We start from the raw sequence: 12,030 nt of genomic DNA on the forward strand, positions 1-12,030 counted from the left end.
AAGACTTTTGAGAGATCAAACCAGGCTATCCTAAAGGAAATCAGTTCTGAATGTTCATTGGAAGGACTGATGTTGAAGCTGAAACTCCAATACTTTGGCCATCTGATGAGAAATACTGACTCATTTGAAAAGACCCTGATGCTGGGAACAATTCAAGGTGGGAGGAGAAGGGGATGACAGAGGATGAGATGGTTGGATAGCATCACCAATTCAATAGACTTGAGTTTGAGTAAATTCTGGGAGTTGGTGATGGACAGGCAGGCCTAGTGTGCTGCAGTCCATGGGGTCTCAAAGAGTCAGACATGACTGAGTGACTGAATGAACTGAACCAATTCTTGACACAAGCTTGGTGTCATTTCAATTCTGACACTATTTATACCTAGCGTTAGTGTCATATCCCACAAGTTAAGTACTCAGACCCAAAAGACTGCCCCACTTCTGAGGTCAGTCTCAAGTCTGGGCTTCTTGTACTTCTGACCAACCCGTTATGAATGGAGCATAACCTCTTTTTTCCCCCCAATAATTTGTTAGAATGGCTCACAGAATTCAGGAAAACAGTTTACTTACTGGATTACTGGTGTCAACAAAAATTTTAATCAATAGTCAATCTGAAAAAGAAATGGAAAATTTTATTCAAGCCAAACTGAGGATGCAACTGAAAGGATAGTCTATCTGAAAGTTCTGAGGACTATTCTAAGAGGTGAAGGACGAGACTAGTACATATGGATTTTGGCAAAGGTAATATAGGCAATTAAGCATGCATCTCCTTGCTGTTAGTCACTAGGAACAGACACCTCAGTTACTGGTTTTAGTTCTCTTCTAAGTATGGGAAGATGCAAGGATTCAGGTTCATAAAAAGTTTCTCCTGAGAATATCTCACCATCTGAAGGCCAGTTCTGTCAGTTTTACCAGAGTATAGAGTACCTCATCCTGATCATCATCCTGAATTCTTTTCAGGATATATTGTGGGTCAGTGACTATGGCTATTATGGAACTTATAGACTATGACTATGACTCTTATAGAACTGGATGATGGACAGCATTCTTTACAATCACTTCTCTTTTAGTCTTAATTTTGACCAAGATTTGGGAGGCATTTTGTGACCAATTTGTCCCATGACACTAGGACTGCTCATTCCCATATTTCCATATCTAGAGCGACATCATTACAATCCCTGATCTTATAGTAGTATATATTTGGTCAATCATTTCAAGTCAGGAGTCAACATAAACTTTATCTGAGGCTCAGATATACATATGGTAATTCAAGAAACAATAATCTTATAAAATAGGCAGAATATAGGCATGATAACTAGTAAAACTAATGTGGTCTTAAGTTAATATTTAAGCTAATAACTTTCATTAATTGTGGCCCAGTATCCCCTCAGGTTGTCTGACCATTCTGTTCTGTACCACTACTACTTTTATGGAAAACTACATATTGCATATGCATATAATCTATATACATAAGAAGGATGCATCTCCAAAGACATATGCATAGACAAGGCGAGTGGTGGGTTATTGTGACTCCTTACAGGATTTAGAAAGGAATATTATCTTCTAAGGAGTTACATGGCTGGTCCCAGAAGGAGAAAAATTTATCTTTATGGTTGAGTAGATATTTCTGCCATTGGTGAGATCTGGTTAACACATAATGCAGCTTCACAAGGCACACTAGATGTGGGGGGGTGAGGGGACAAGGAGGTCAAAGGACAGAGAAAAAGTGTATGCTTAGTTTTCTTCTTGTCTTGCTTTAAAATGTGAACTTTTATTTCATTACTGGTTTATTATAAAAGACACATTTCAGGAACAGACAAATGGAAGAGATGGATAGAGCAAAGTATGTAAGAAAGAGTGTGAAGCTTTCATGTCCTCTCCAGGCTCACCACCCTCCCAGAACCTCCGCGTGTTCACTGACCTGGAGGCTCTCTGTACCTTCTTAGTTGGCAATTTTTTAAAATAGAGGCTTCATTATGTAGGCATGAATGATTAAATCATTGAACATTGGTGACAGAACCCTGTCTCTAGCCCCTCTCCCATCCCTGGAGATTGGAGGTGGGTGGGTAGGAGAACTGGGGGATGATAGGGCTGAAATTCCAACCCTCTAACCATGTGGTTGGTTCCCCTGTTGACCAGCTAAAATCCTGAGATTATCCAGGAACTTCAGTCATATGACTGTAATAAGATCAGTCATCTTCTTACACACACACACACCACATCGCTTTGAAGATTTCAAGGGTTTTTGGAGCTGTGTGTAAGGAATGTGGGAGAAGACCAACACATATTTTTTATTATATCACAATATCACAGCTTCTCACATTAGAATATAAGCATTCTGATGGCAGAGACCTCTGTTTTGGCCTCACTGCTTTATTTTGTGTTCAGCACAGTTCCTGGCACTGTGTGATGCTCAATAAGTCCTGCTGAAAGAGTAAATAATGAAGGCATGCGTGACTGAATAAATATCTGCCTGAAATGGTATAGACACATTTCCTGTATTTCTATATCCATTTAAGCATCTGGAATCTACAGCTCACAAGCCCTAAACCACACAGCTTTGGAGGCTGCAAGTGTTGGACCTTGATGTAAAAGGTAATTTCCTGTCCTTACCAGCTAGTGATTTCCTTTGCCTGCTGGTTTAACTCTTGAGGTGAGGTGTCCTTCTGCATCTGGCTTTGGGAAAGATCTTGCATGTCGGGATTCCAGATCTATTGGCATCCCTGGGCCCAATTTCAGCTCTGGTAGGAAAGAAAAAGAAGTGGGGAGAACAATTCTAACTGTTTTAGCATGTCAGCTGGCTTAGAGGAGAGAGGGGGTGGGGGAACGGATGCAGTTACAATTCTCCCCCTCCTAATCGTCACCCCTTCTGAGGCTCCTCCAACCTCAAGCCGCCCTCTCATAACCTTTTCCTCTGATGATTGTGGAGGGTCTTCTCCCCACCCAACCTCCTTCGGAGAAGGCACTTTCCATTTTCCGCCATCTCACCCCCAACAGATGGGTCTCAGATTTTCCCTTGCCCCTCACAGTGGGTAACACTTCTGTTTTTCCTCATTCAATGTTTGTTTAAAATTTCTTCCACCCCATTATGTAATATGTGCCTGATCATTAAAGAACATTTGAAAAATGAAGACAAGCAGAAGAAAATGATGCTACCTACCACCTCTCCCCCAAAAAGACAGTTAATATTTTGATGGTTTTTTTCTGATGAAACAAATTAATATTTTATGGCAAGACAAAAAAAAAAAACATAAAATTTTTCTTTGCCCACTTGGGGTTCCTCCCTCCCCCTTACTGTGTATTATGCATCTGCATAACCAGACCTCCTAAGGAATAACACTTCTTTTTAATATTATAAAGCATCTTAACTCCTTAGGAGATAATCTTCCTTCTTAATCTTGTAAGGAGTCAGTACCTATGACTCACTTACTTGCTTTGTATGCATAAATCTGGATTGTGTAAACTGTCAATAAGCCATTATTTGACTATAACCACCTGTCTCAAAATCATATATAACTGTGGTTTGACTCCTACAAGGGAAGAACAGTCCTCAGAACTTTCTTAAAGAGCATCTCCTAGGTTATAATCCTTAAGTTGGCATGAATAAAATTTTCTATTTCTTTCTTAGATCAACTAATGATTAATTTTTTCAGTGATACAATTTTTTTTTGCATAGGCCTTTAAAAAACACAACTGTAATCATACAACATATTAAAATTTGCATTCTACTTTTTATGCTTGTGATGCTACAGGGGAGGAAACCCAATCTTCTGCCCTCTCTCTTTCTAGGTTCTGTAACTGAGACCCTCCCCTTAATCAAAGATTAACAAGAGAAAAATAGACAGAAGTGTAAAAACAAGTATACCTCCTATATACATGTGACATACCCAGGAAAACGAAATAACACCCCCCACCCCCGACATGGCCCCTTCCATCTCCACCTCTAGCTAAAGAGAAAAGAAAACGTGAAGGGCAGTCATGGGAGGTTTGGGCAAAGCACAGTAATGCATGGTTGTTATGCAGTTTTAGATCACTGCCTTCTTGCCTGGATGGGAGGGGAGTTTGGGGGAGAATGGATACATGTATATGTATGGCTGTGTCCCTTCACTGTTCACCTGAAACTATCACAACATTGTGTATTAATCGGCTATACTCTAGTCCAAAATAAAAAGTTTAAAAAAAATTAAAGAATCAACTATGAGTAACATGTTCTTTTATTGGACAGAGAGGTTTACTGGTATTTGTTGTTTGCTCGTCTGTCACATGCCCATGGGTGGCCCTGTTCAGAGAAAGTCCAGGCTCTGGGTTTTTGTTTTTTTTTTTTTCCATTTATTTTTATTAGTTGGAGGCTAATTACTTTACAATATTGTAGTGGTTTTTGCCGTACATTGACATGAATCAGCCATGGATTTACAAGTATTCCCCATCCTGATCCCCCCCTCCCACCTCCCTCCCCACCCCATTCCACTGGGTCTTCCCAGTGCACCAACCCAAAGCACTTGTCTCATTCATCCAACCTGGGCTGGTGATCTGTTTCACCCTGGATAATATACATGTTTCGATGTTGTTTTCTCAAAACATCCCACCCTCACCTTCTTCCACAGAGTCCAAAAGTCTGTTCTGTACATCTGTGTCTCTTTTTCTGTTTTACATATAGGGTTATCATTACCATCTTTCTAAATTCCATATATATGCGTTAGTATACTGTATTGGTCTTTATCTTTCTGGTTTACTTCACTCTGTATGATGGGCTCCAGTTTCATCCATCTCATTAGAACTGATTCAAATGAATTCTTTTTGATGGCTGAGTAATATTCCATGGTGTATATGTACCACAGCTTCCTTATCCATTCGTCTGCTGATGGGCATCTAGGTTGTCTCCATGTCCTGGCTATTATAAATAGTGCTGCGATGAACATTGGGGTGCACGTGTCTCTTTCAGATCTGGTTTCCTCAGTGTGTATGCCCAGGAGTGGGATTGCTGGGTCATATGGCAGTTCCATTTCCAGTTTTTTAAGGAATCTCCACACTGTTCTCCATAGTGGCTGAATTAGTTTGCATTCCCACCAACAGTGTAAGAGGGTTCTTTTTTCTCTGCACCCTCTCCAGCATTTATTGTTTGTAGACTTTTTGATAGCAGTCATTCTGACAGGCATGAGATAGTACCTCACTCTGGTTTTGATTTGCATTTCTCTGATAATGAGTGATGTTGGGCATCTTTTCTTTTTTTTTTTTTTTTTATTTATTTATTTATTTTTGTTGGGCATCTTTTCATGTGTTTGTTAGCCATCTGTATGTCTTCTTTGGAGAAATGTCTGTTTAGTTATTTGACCCATTTTTTGATTGGGTCACTTGTTTTTCTGGAATAGAGCTGCATGAGCTGCTTGTATATTTTTGAGATTAGTTCTTTGTCAATTGCTTCCTTTGCTATTATTTTCTTCCGTTCTGCTGGCTGTCTTTTCACCTTGCTTATAGTTTCTTTTGTTGTGCAAAAGCTTTTAAGTTTAATTAAGTCTCATTTGTTTATTTTTGCTTTTATTTCCATTACTCTGGGAGGTGGGTCATAGAGGATCCTGTTATGACTTATGGCAGAGAGTATTTTGCTTATGTTTTCCTCTAGGAGTTTTATGGTTTCTGGTCTTACATTTAGATCTTTAATCCATTTTGAGTTTATTTTTGTGTATGGTGTTAGAAAGTGTTCTAGTTTCATTCTTTTACAAGTGGTTGACCAGTTTTCCCAGCACCACTTGTTAAAGAGGTTGTCTTTTTTCCGTTGTATATCCTTGCCTCCTTTGTTGAAGATAAGGTGTCCATAGGTGCGTGGATTTATCTCTGGGCTTTCTATTCTGTTCCATTGATCTATATTTCTGTCTTTGTGCCAGTACCATACTGTCTTGATGACTGTTGCTTTGTAGTATAGCCTGAAGTCAGGCAGGCTGACTCCTCAAGTTCCATTCTTCTTTCTCAAGATTGCTTAGGCTATTCGAGGTTTTTTATAATTCCATATGAATTGTGAAATTATTTGAAAGAACCAGCTTTTAATTTCATTGATTTTTTTTCTATTGTGTTTTAGTATATATGTTATTTATTTCTGCTCTGATCTTTATGATTTCTTTTCCTTCTATTAACTTTGGGTTTTGTTTGTTCTTCTTGCTCTAGTTTATAATCTTTAATTCCTAATCTAAACATTCATGTATCTTTCCCTTGTGGTCAGACTCTTAGGTGTTTTCCAGAACTTCACCATCACACATGGCAAAATAACACATGTTTCTGTAGGTAAGCCTCACATTCCTTTTGAGATGAGAAAATCCTCAATCCAACTTCTTCAAGAAGCATTAAGTTCTTTTAACACTTGGTAGGGGGAGAGATCAATTCCCATTCCCTCCCTTTCTTCCTGCCCTTTTTGCTGTAAGTCAGAGTTAAAATAAATTTCTTGGTCCAAGACAGAGCTGCTTTAGACCAGGGTGTCAAGTGAGCAAAGTGAAATTCAGATAACCTGTGACTCTCCAAATGTTTCCCTTGATCATAAAAGCAGTGTATCTGGTCAGCCAGTCCCCAAAGGCCAAGCCAACTTTGGGTCTTCTCACCCCAAACAAGGTTGATGACGTGGCTCCAGCCAATCAGATGTTTTCTGTTTTCTTTTTCCTTGTTCTTTATTCTTTATCCTGTAAAAGTGTCCCATCTCCTGCCCAATTTGCAGTTCTCCAAATGGAGACTGTACACTTCATGAAGTGTTTAAGTTTGTTTGTATCACCTAAGCTGTTCATTTTTTAATTCCAGTAAATGGGACTAGAATATGCCACCCTAAAATGTGCCACTTTGGCAGGCAAATTATTTTGCCCTGAAGTCAACTAAGATCCAGCCATCCAGGAAAAACTTTTTACCACCCCTTAAAGTTGCCTAAAATAATTTAGAAATGTGGTCTGTACCAGAAAGAGAGTTATTACCAGAGACAGCTTTTTCATCTGAGACACTTATCCGTAGAGCAGGCAAATATCTGTTAACCAAATATTTGCTTTTCTCATCATCCTGTGAGCTGTCTTCTACCCCTATGAAGTCCTAGCTCCCCATTTCTTTTATTAGCTTGGGATGGTACATAAGCCTTAATTGCCTGACTTCCTTTGAGTCTCATATTACTGTGTGTCTCCCGTACATATAAAATTAAATTTGTTTTTGTCTTATAACTCTGTCTTCCATTGATCTAATTATCCCAGCCAATAAACTGAGAAGATAACAAGAGGAAATTTTTTCTCTCCTACAATAGACTTCTCTCTTTTAAGGGCTGAGTATTCACTTTAATGCTTCTGTTATCTTATCCTGAGTTGACTTTTGGGAAGCTAACCATTTTTTTTAAGCACTATTGTCTTTGCTAAGCATCAGTACCATATATGAGTCTGACTACAGACCAAGAGCTTGTTTCATATAATCCCCACCGCTGGAAGCCCTATAAGGGTTTTAGAGCTAAGAAACTAGAGGTTCATGGAACCCAGGTCTTTGGTGAGAGTTGCTCTGCTAGTAAGTGTTCTCAACCCCAGGCCTGCCTGTCTCCAAAGCTATGTCCTTTCCTCCATCTACAATTGGGAAGAGGGGGATTCACCCTTCTCAAGCTTTGAGGCACATCTTCCTCTGCAGAGGCTAATAGGTGGTGGAGAGGGTTTTGCTTTTGTTCTAGCCTTGGTTGCGTACTGAAGTGTGGAACTTTAGCAAGTCTCCTAGTTTGTCTTGGTTTCAGCTTCAACATCTGCAAACTGAACATACACACCCCAGAATAGCTTGCCTCATAGGAGCGAGGCAAAAATTTACGTGAAAGTAACTGGCTGCTAGTGAGGGATTGTTGGATGAGGAAGTGTGGGGAGAATGGGGTGTCTAAGAAGACTCATTTGTTGAGAGGTTTAGGTAGGTGTAAAATGCTAATGGAATCTCAGTGACACATTTTCTCCAGTGGAGTCAGGCAAACACCCTGAGAGGTTGTCATCTCAGTCTAAGGAATACTGTAAAGTAGTAGTTTTTTCCAGTTAGAATAATGGGGGAGTCACACTCTTGCCTAAAGACCCACCTGACTTTGGACTGAAGGAGAGAGAACAGTGCACCTCAGAGAGTAAAGTATCAAAATTTTAACTAAAGACAGAATCAATATTACTAATCTTTCCTTTTCCTTTGGTCTACAATCTGCCTTGGCAAGGCATGCATTTATTAAAAATTTTGTCCATCACGGTGATGGGACTGAGACCAAGCCACCTCAAGATGTGCAACTGTGTAGAGCAGATTATTTTAAGCTGAAAATTAGTCATCAGTTAGGTCTATTAAACTGTAACCTGCCTTCTGATCAAACTTGCTTTAGTTCTTTTTACAAAAACTTCGGTGTCCTTCAAACATCATGCAGCCTAAATAAGATGTTTGCCCTAATTGTTTTTCAGGAACTTGGAGTCAGCTGTTCAGTTGGAGATTGACCCAGTTAAGACTGGTTAAGATCTCTGGTTCTCCAACTGGGCATGCATGAGTGTCCTCTTGATGACATTTTAACATTAGAGGGTCCAAAAGTCCACCCTTGGAACAGGCTAATGCAGCCATTTTCAGAACATGCATCCAATGAAGAAGCCTGTAGCTCAGTTGTCGTGCACAATGATTATTATCTCACTTTTTTTCTTATTTCTAATTACCTTTCCCCACATTCCTCATGCCTCAGACCACCTGCATTCTTACCTGAGCCCTTCACCTTTGGGGAAGTAGATTCGAGATTTGTTCTCCTGTCTCCTCACTTGGCTGTCTTATGAATAAACTTTTCCTCTATTGCAAATCTTGGTGACTCAGGAACAACACTGGTGCCTAAAAGAATTTAAGATAGGAGCCTGTCCAGGAAGGTTCCGCACCCTCAGTCTTTCTGAGAATTAGAAAAAAACCTCTTCCTCAAGACTTGCTGATTTTATCTTAAAAAAGTAATTATATAGTGGCGGGGCCTGCAGCCTGCGGAGGGACCTGGCCCTGGGGGGTAGGGCGGCAGTGCACCTAATCTGCGGTCCAGCCGGGTGGGCGGAAGGGAGGGGGGCTCCGGAAGGAGGCCCTGCCGCATGCTTTCTGCGCTGGGCTGCGCGCACGCGGAGGACTGCGACTTATCCCACTTGGCCTTTCCAGGGCTGAAGGGGGTGGGGTTGGTAACCTGGGAAAGGAAATCTTAATAGAAGACTATGAGTTAAGAGGTGTTTTTTGTTTGTTTGTTTGTTTTTAAGCTGCCTTAATTTAAATTCAGACGAGGGTGGTGGAATTTGGTGCCACAATTTACCACAAAGGCTTTTTCAAGGTGGTTTTCCTCACGTGAAGGGCATTGAATTGTTGGCAGTTACAGTGGTCCAGTTGTAGCCCGCATTGAGAAATGGTGTGGTGAAGCAAGGTTCCATTCTGGCTGGAGGTGTCATTTTTAAAACGGGTGTGCTTAAAGAACGTAGCAAGAAGAAAGTAACCTTTTTATCCAAAGCAAAGGCTGGTAAAAATCAAGGTGACTCCAAGAAAATGGCTCCTCCCCCAAAGGAGGTAGAAGAAGATAGTGAAGATGAGGAAATGTCAGAAGATGAAGACGATAAGAGCAGTGGAGAAGAGGTTGTTATCCCTCAGAAAAAAGGCAAGAAAGCTATCACAACTCCAGCAAAGAAGATAATGGTTTCCCCAACAAAAAAGGTTGCAGTTGCCACACCGGCAAAGAAAGCAGTTGTCACCCCTGGCAAAAAGGCAGCAGCTACACCAGCCAAGAAGACAGTTACAGCTGCTGAAGCAGTGGTAACACCTGGCAAAAATGGAGCCACCCCAGGCAAAGCATTGGTAGCTCCTCTGGTAAGAAGGGAGCAGCCGCCCCAGGCAAGGGGGCAAAGAATGGCAAGAATGCCAAGAAGGAAGACCGTGATGAAGAAGATGAAGATGACAGTGAAGAGGAAGATGACGATGATGAAGAGGAGGATAAGCCAGCAGTGAGGAAGGCAGCTGCTGCTTTTGGTGTTGCTCCTGCCACAGGTGATGAGGATGACGAGGATGAAGATGACGATGATGATGAGGCAGAGGAGGAGGATGAGGAGGGTGAGGAGGATAAGGAAGACAAAGATGACTCTGAAGAAGAACCTATGGAGATTGTACCAGCCAAAGGAAAGAAAGTGCCAGTAAAAGCTGTTCCTGTGAAGATTAAGAGCGCTGCTGAAGATGAAGAGGATGATGATGATGAAGAGGAGGAGGAGGATGAGGAGGAAGAGGAGGAGGAGGAGGAAGAGGAAGAAGAGCCTGTCAAAGAAGCACCTGGAAAAGGAAAGAAGGAAATGGCCAAACAAAAAGCAGTTCCTGAAACCAAGAAACAAAAAGTGGAAGGCACAGAACCAGCTACGTCTTTCAATCTCTTTGTTGGAAACCTGAACTTCAATAAATTTGCTCCTGAGTTGAAAACAGGTATCAGTGACCTTTTTGCTAAAAATGATCTTGCTGTTGTTGATGTCAGAATTGGTGTGTCTAGGAAGTTTGGCTATGTGCTGAAGACCTGGGAAAAGCCTTGGAACTCACTGGTTTAAAAGTCTTTGGCAATGAAATTAAACTAGAAAAACCAAAGGGAAAAGACAGTAAGAAAGATCGAGATGCAAGAACACTTTTGACTAAAAATCTGCCTTACAAAGTTACTCAGGATGAATTAAATGAAGTGTTTGAAGATGCTGTGGAGATCAGATTAGTCAGCAAGGATGGAAAGAGTAAAGGGATTGCTTATATTGAATTTAAGACAGAAGCTGATGCAGAAAAACCTTGGAAGAAAAGCAGGGAACAGAGATAGATGGGTGATCCATTTCTCTGTACTACACCAGAAAGAAAGACCAAAGATGTAGAAAGAATAGCACTTGGAGTGGTGAATCAAAAACCCTGGTTTTAAGCAACCTCTCCTATAGTGCAATGGAAGACACTCTTCAGGAAGTATTTGAGAAGGCAACTCATATCAAGGTGCCCCAGAACCAAAATGGCAAATCTAAAGGGTATGCATTTATAGAATTTGCTTCATTTGAAGATGCTAAAGAAGCTTTAAATTCATGTAATAAAAGGGAAATTGAGGGCAGGGTCATCAGCCTGGAGTTGCGAGGACCCAGGGGATCACCTAATGCAAGAAGCCAGCCATCCAAAACTGTTTGTCAAAGGTCCCTCTGAGGATAAAAACAGAAGAGACGTTAAGGGAGTCATTTGATGGCTCTATCCGAGCAAGGATAGTCACTGACCGGGAGACTGGGTCCTCCAAAGGGTTTGGTTTTGTAGACTTCAATAGCGAGGAAGATGCCAAAGCTGCCAAGGAGGCCATGGAAGATGGTGAAATCGATGGGAACAAAGTCACTTTGGACTGGGCCAAACCTAAGGGTGAAGGGGGCTTTGGTGGCCGAGGAGGAGGCCGAGGTGGCTTTGGAGGCCGAGGTGGTGGCAGAGGTGGCCGAGGTGGATTTGGTGGCAGAGGCCGAGGAGGATTTGGAGGGCGAGGAGGCTTCCGAGGAGGCAGAGGAGGAGGAGGAGACCACAAGCCACAAGGAAAGAAGACAAAGTTTGACTAGTTTCTTCTATCCCTGTCTCTCCCTCCTCCATTTGAAAGAAAGGACTCAGGGGTTTTTACTCTGTTACCTGATCAATGACAGAGCATTCTGAGGACATTCCAAGACAGTATACAGCCCTGTGGTCTACTTGGAAATCCGTATAGACAACACTTCAAGGGAGATAACCCTGTTGGTGTTGACTGGATATTTGTATAAACTTTTTAAAGAGACGAGTGATAGAGCTAACCCTTATCTGTAAGTTTGGAATTTATATTGTTTCTTCCATTGTACAAAACCATTTTTTCCCTACAAAGTTTGTGTGTGTGTGTGTGTGTGTGTGTGTGTGTGTGTGTGTTGGGGGGTGTAAAGGAAAGCAGGATGTTTTATCATGATTTTTGCTTCAGCAATTTTGGGATAAATTAAAAGTCCTAGAACTCTGAAAAAAAAGTAATTATAGTAATAAATGCAATCACTTACAATATTTACCATGTGAATATTG

The 12,030-nt window shown here is 41.1% G+C and overlaps 1 pseudogene; it reads left to right on the forward strand.

Moving 5' to 3' along the window:
- The first annotated feature begins 7,835 nt into the window (after window positions 1–7,835).
- Window positions 7,836–11,552, forward strand: LOC122437389 (annotated as a pseudogene).
- The last annotated feature ends 478 nt before the right edge of the window (window positions 11,553–12,030 follow it).

The sequence above is a fragment of the Cervus canadensis genome, chromosome 2 (genome assembly GCF_019320065.1).
Source record: "Cervus canadensis isolate Bull #8, Minnesota chromosome 2, ASM1932006v1, whole genome shotgun sequence".
NCBI lineage: Eukaryota > Metazoa > Chordata > Mammalia > Artiodactyla > Cervidae > Cervus > Cervus canadensis.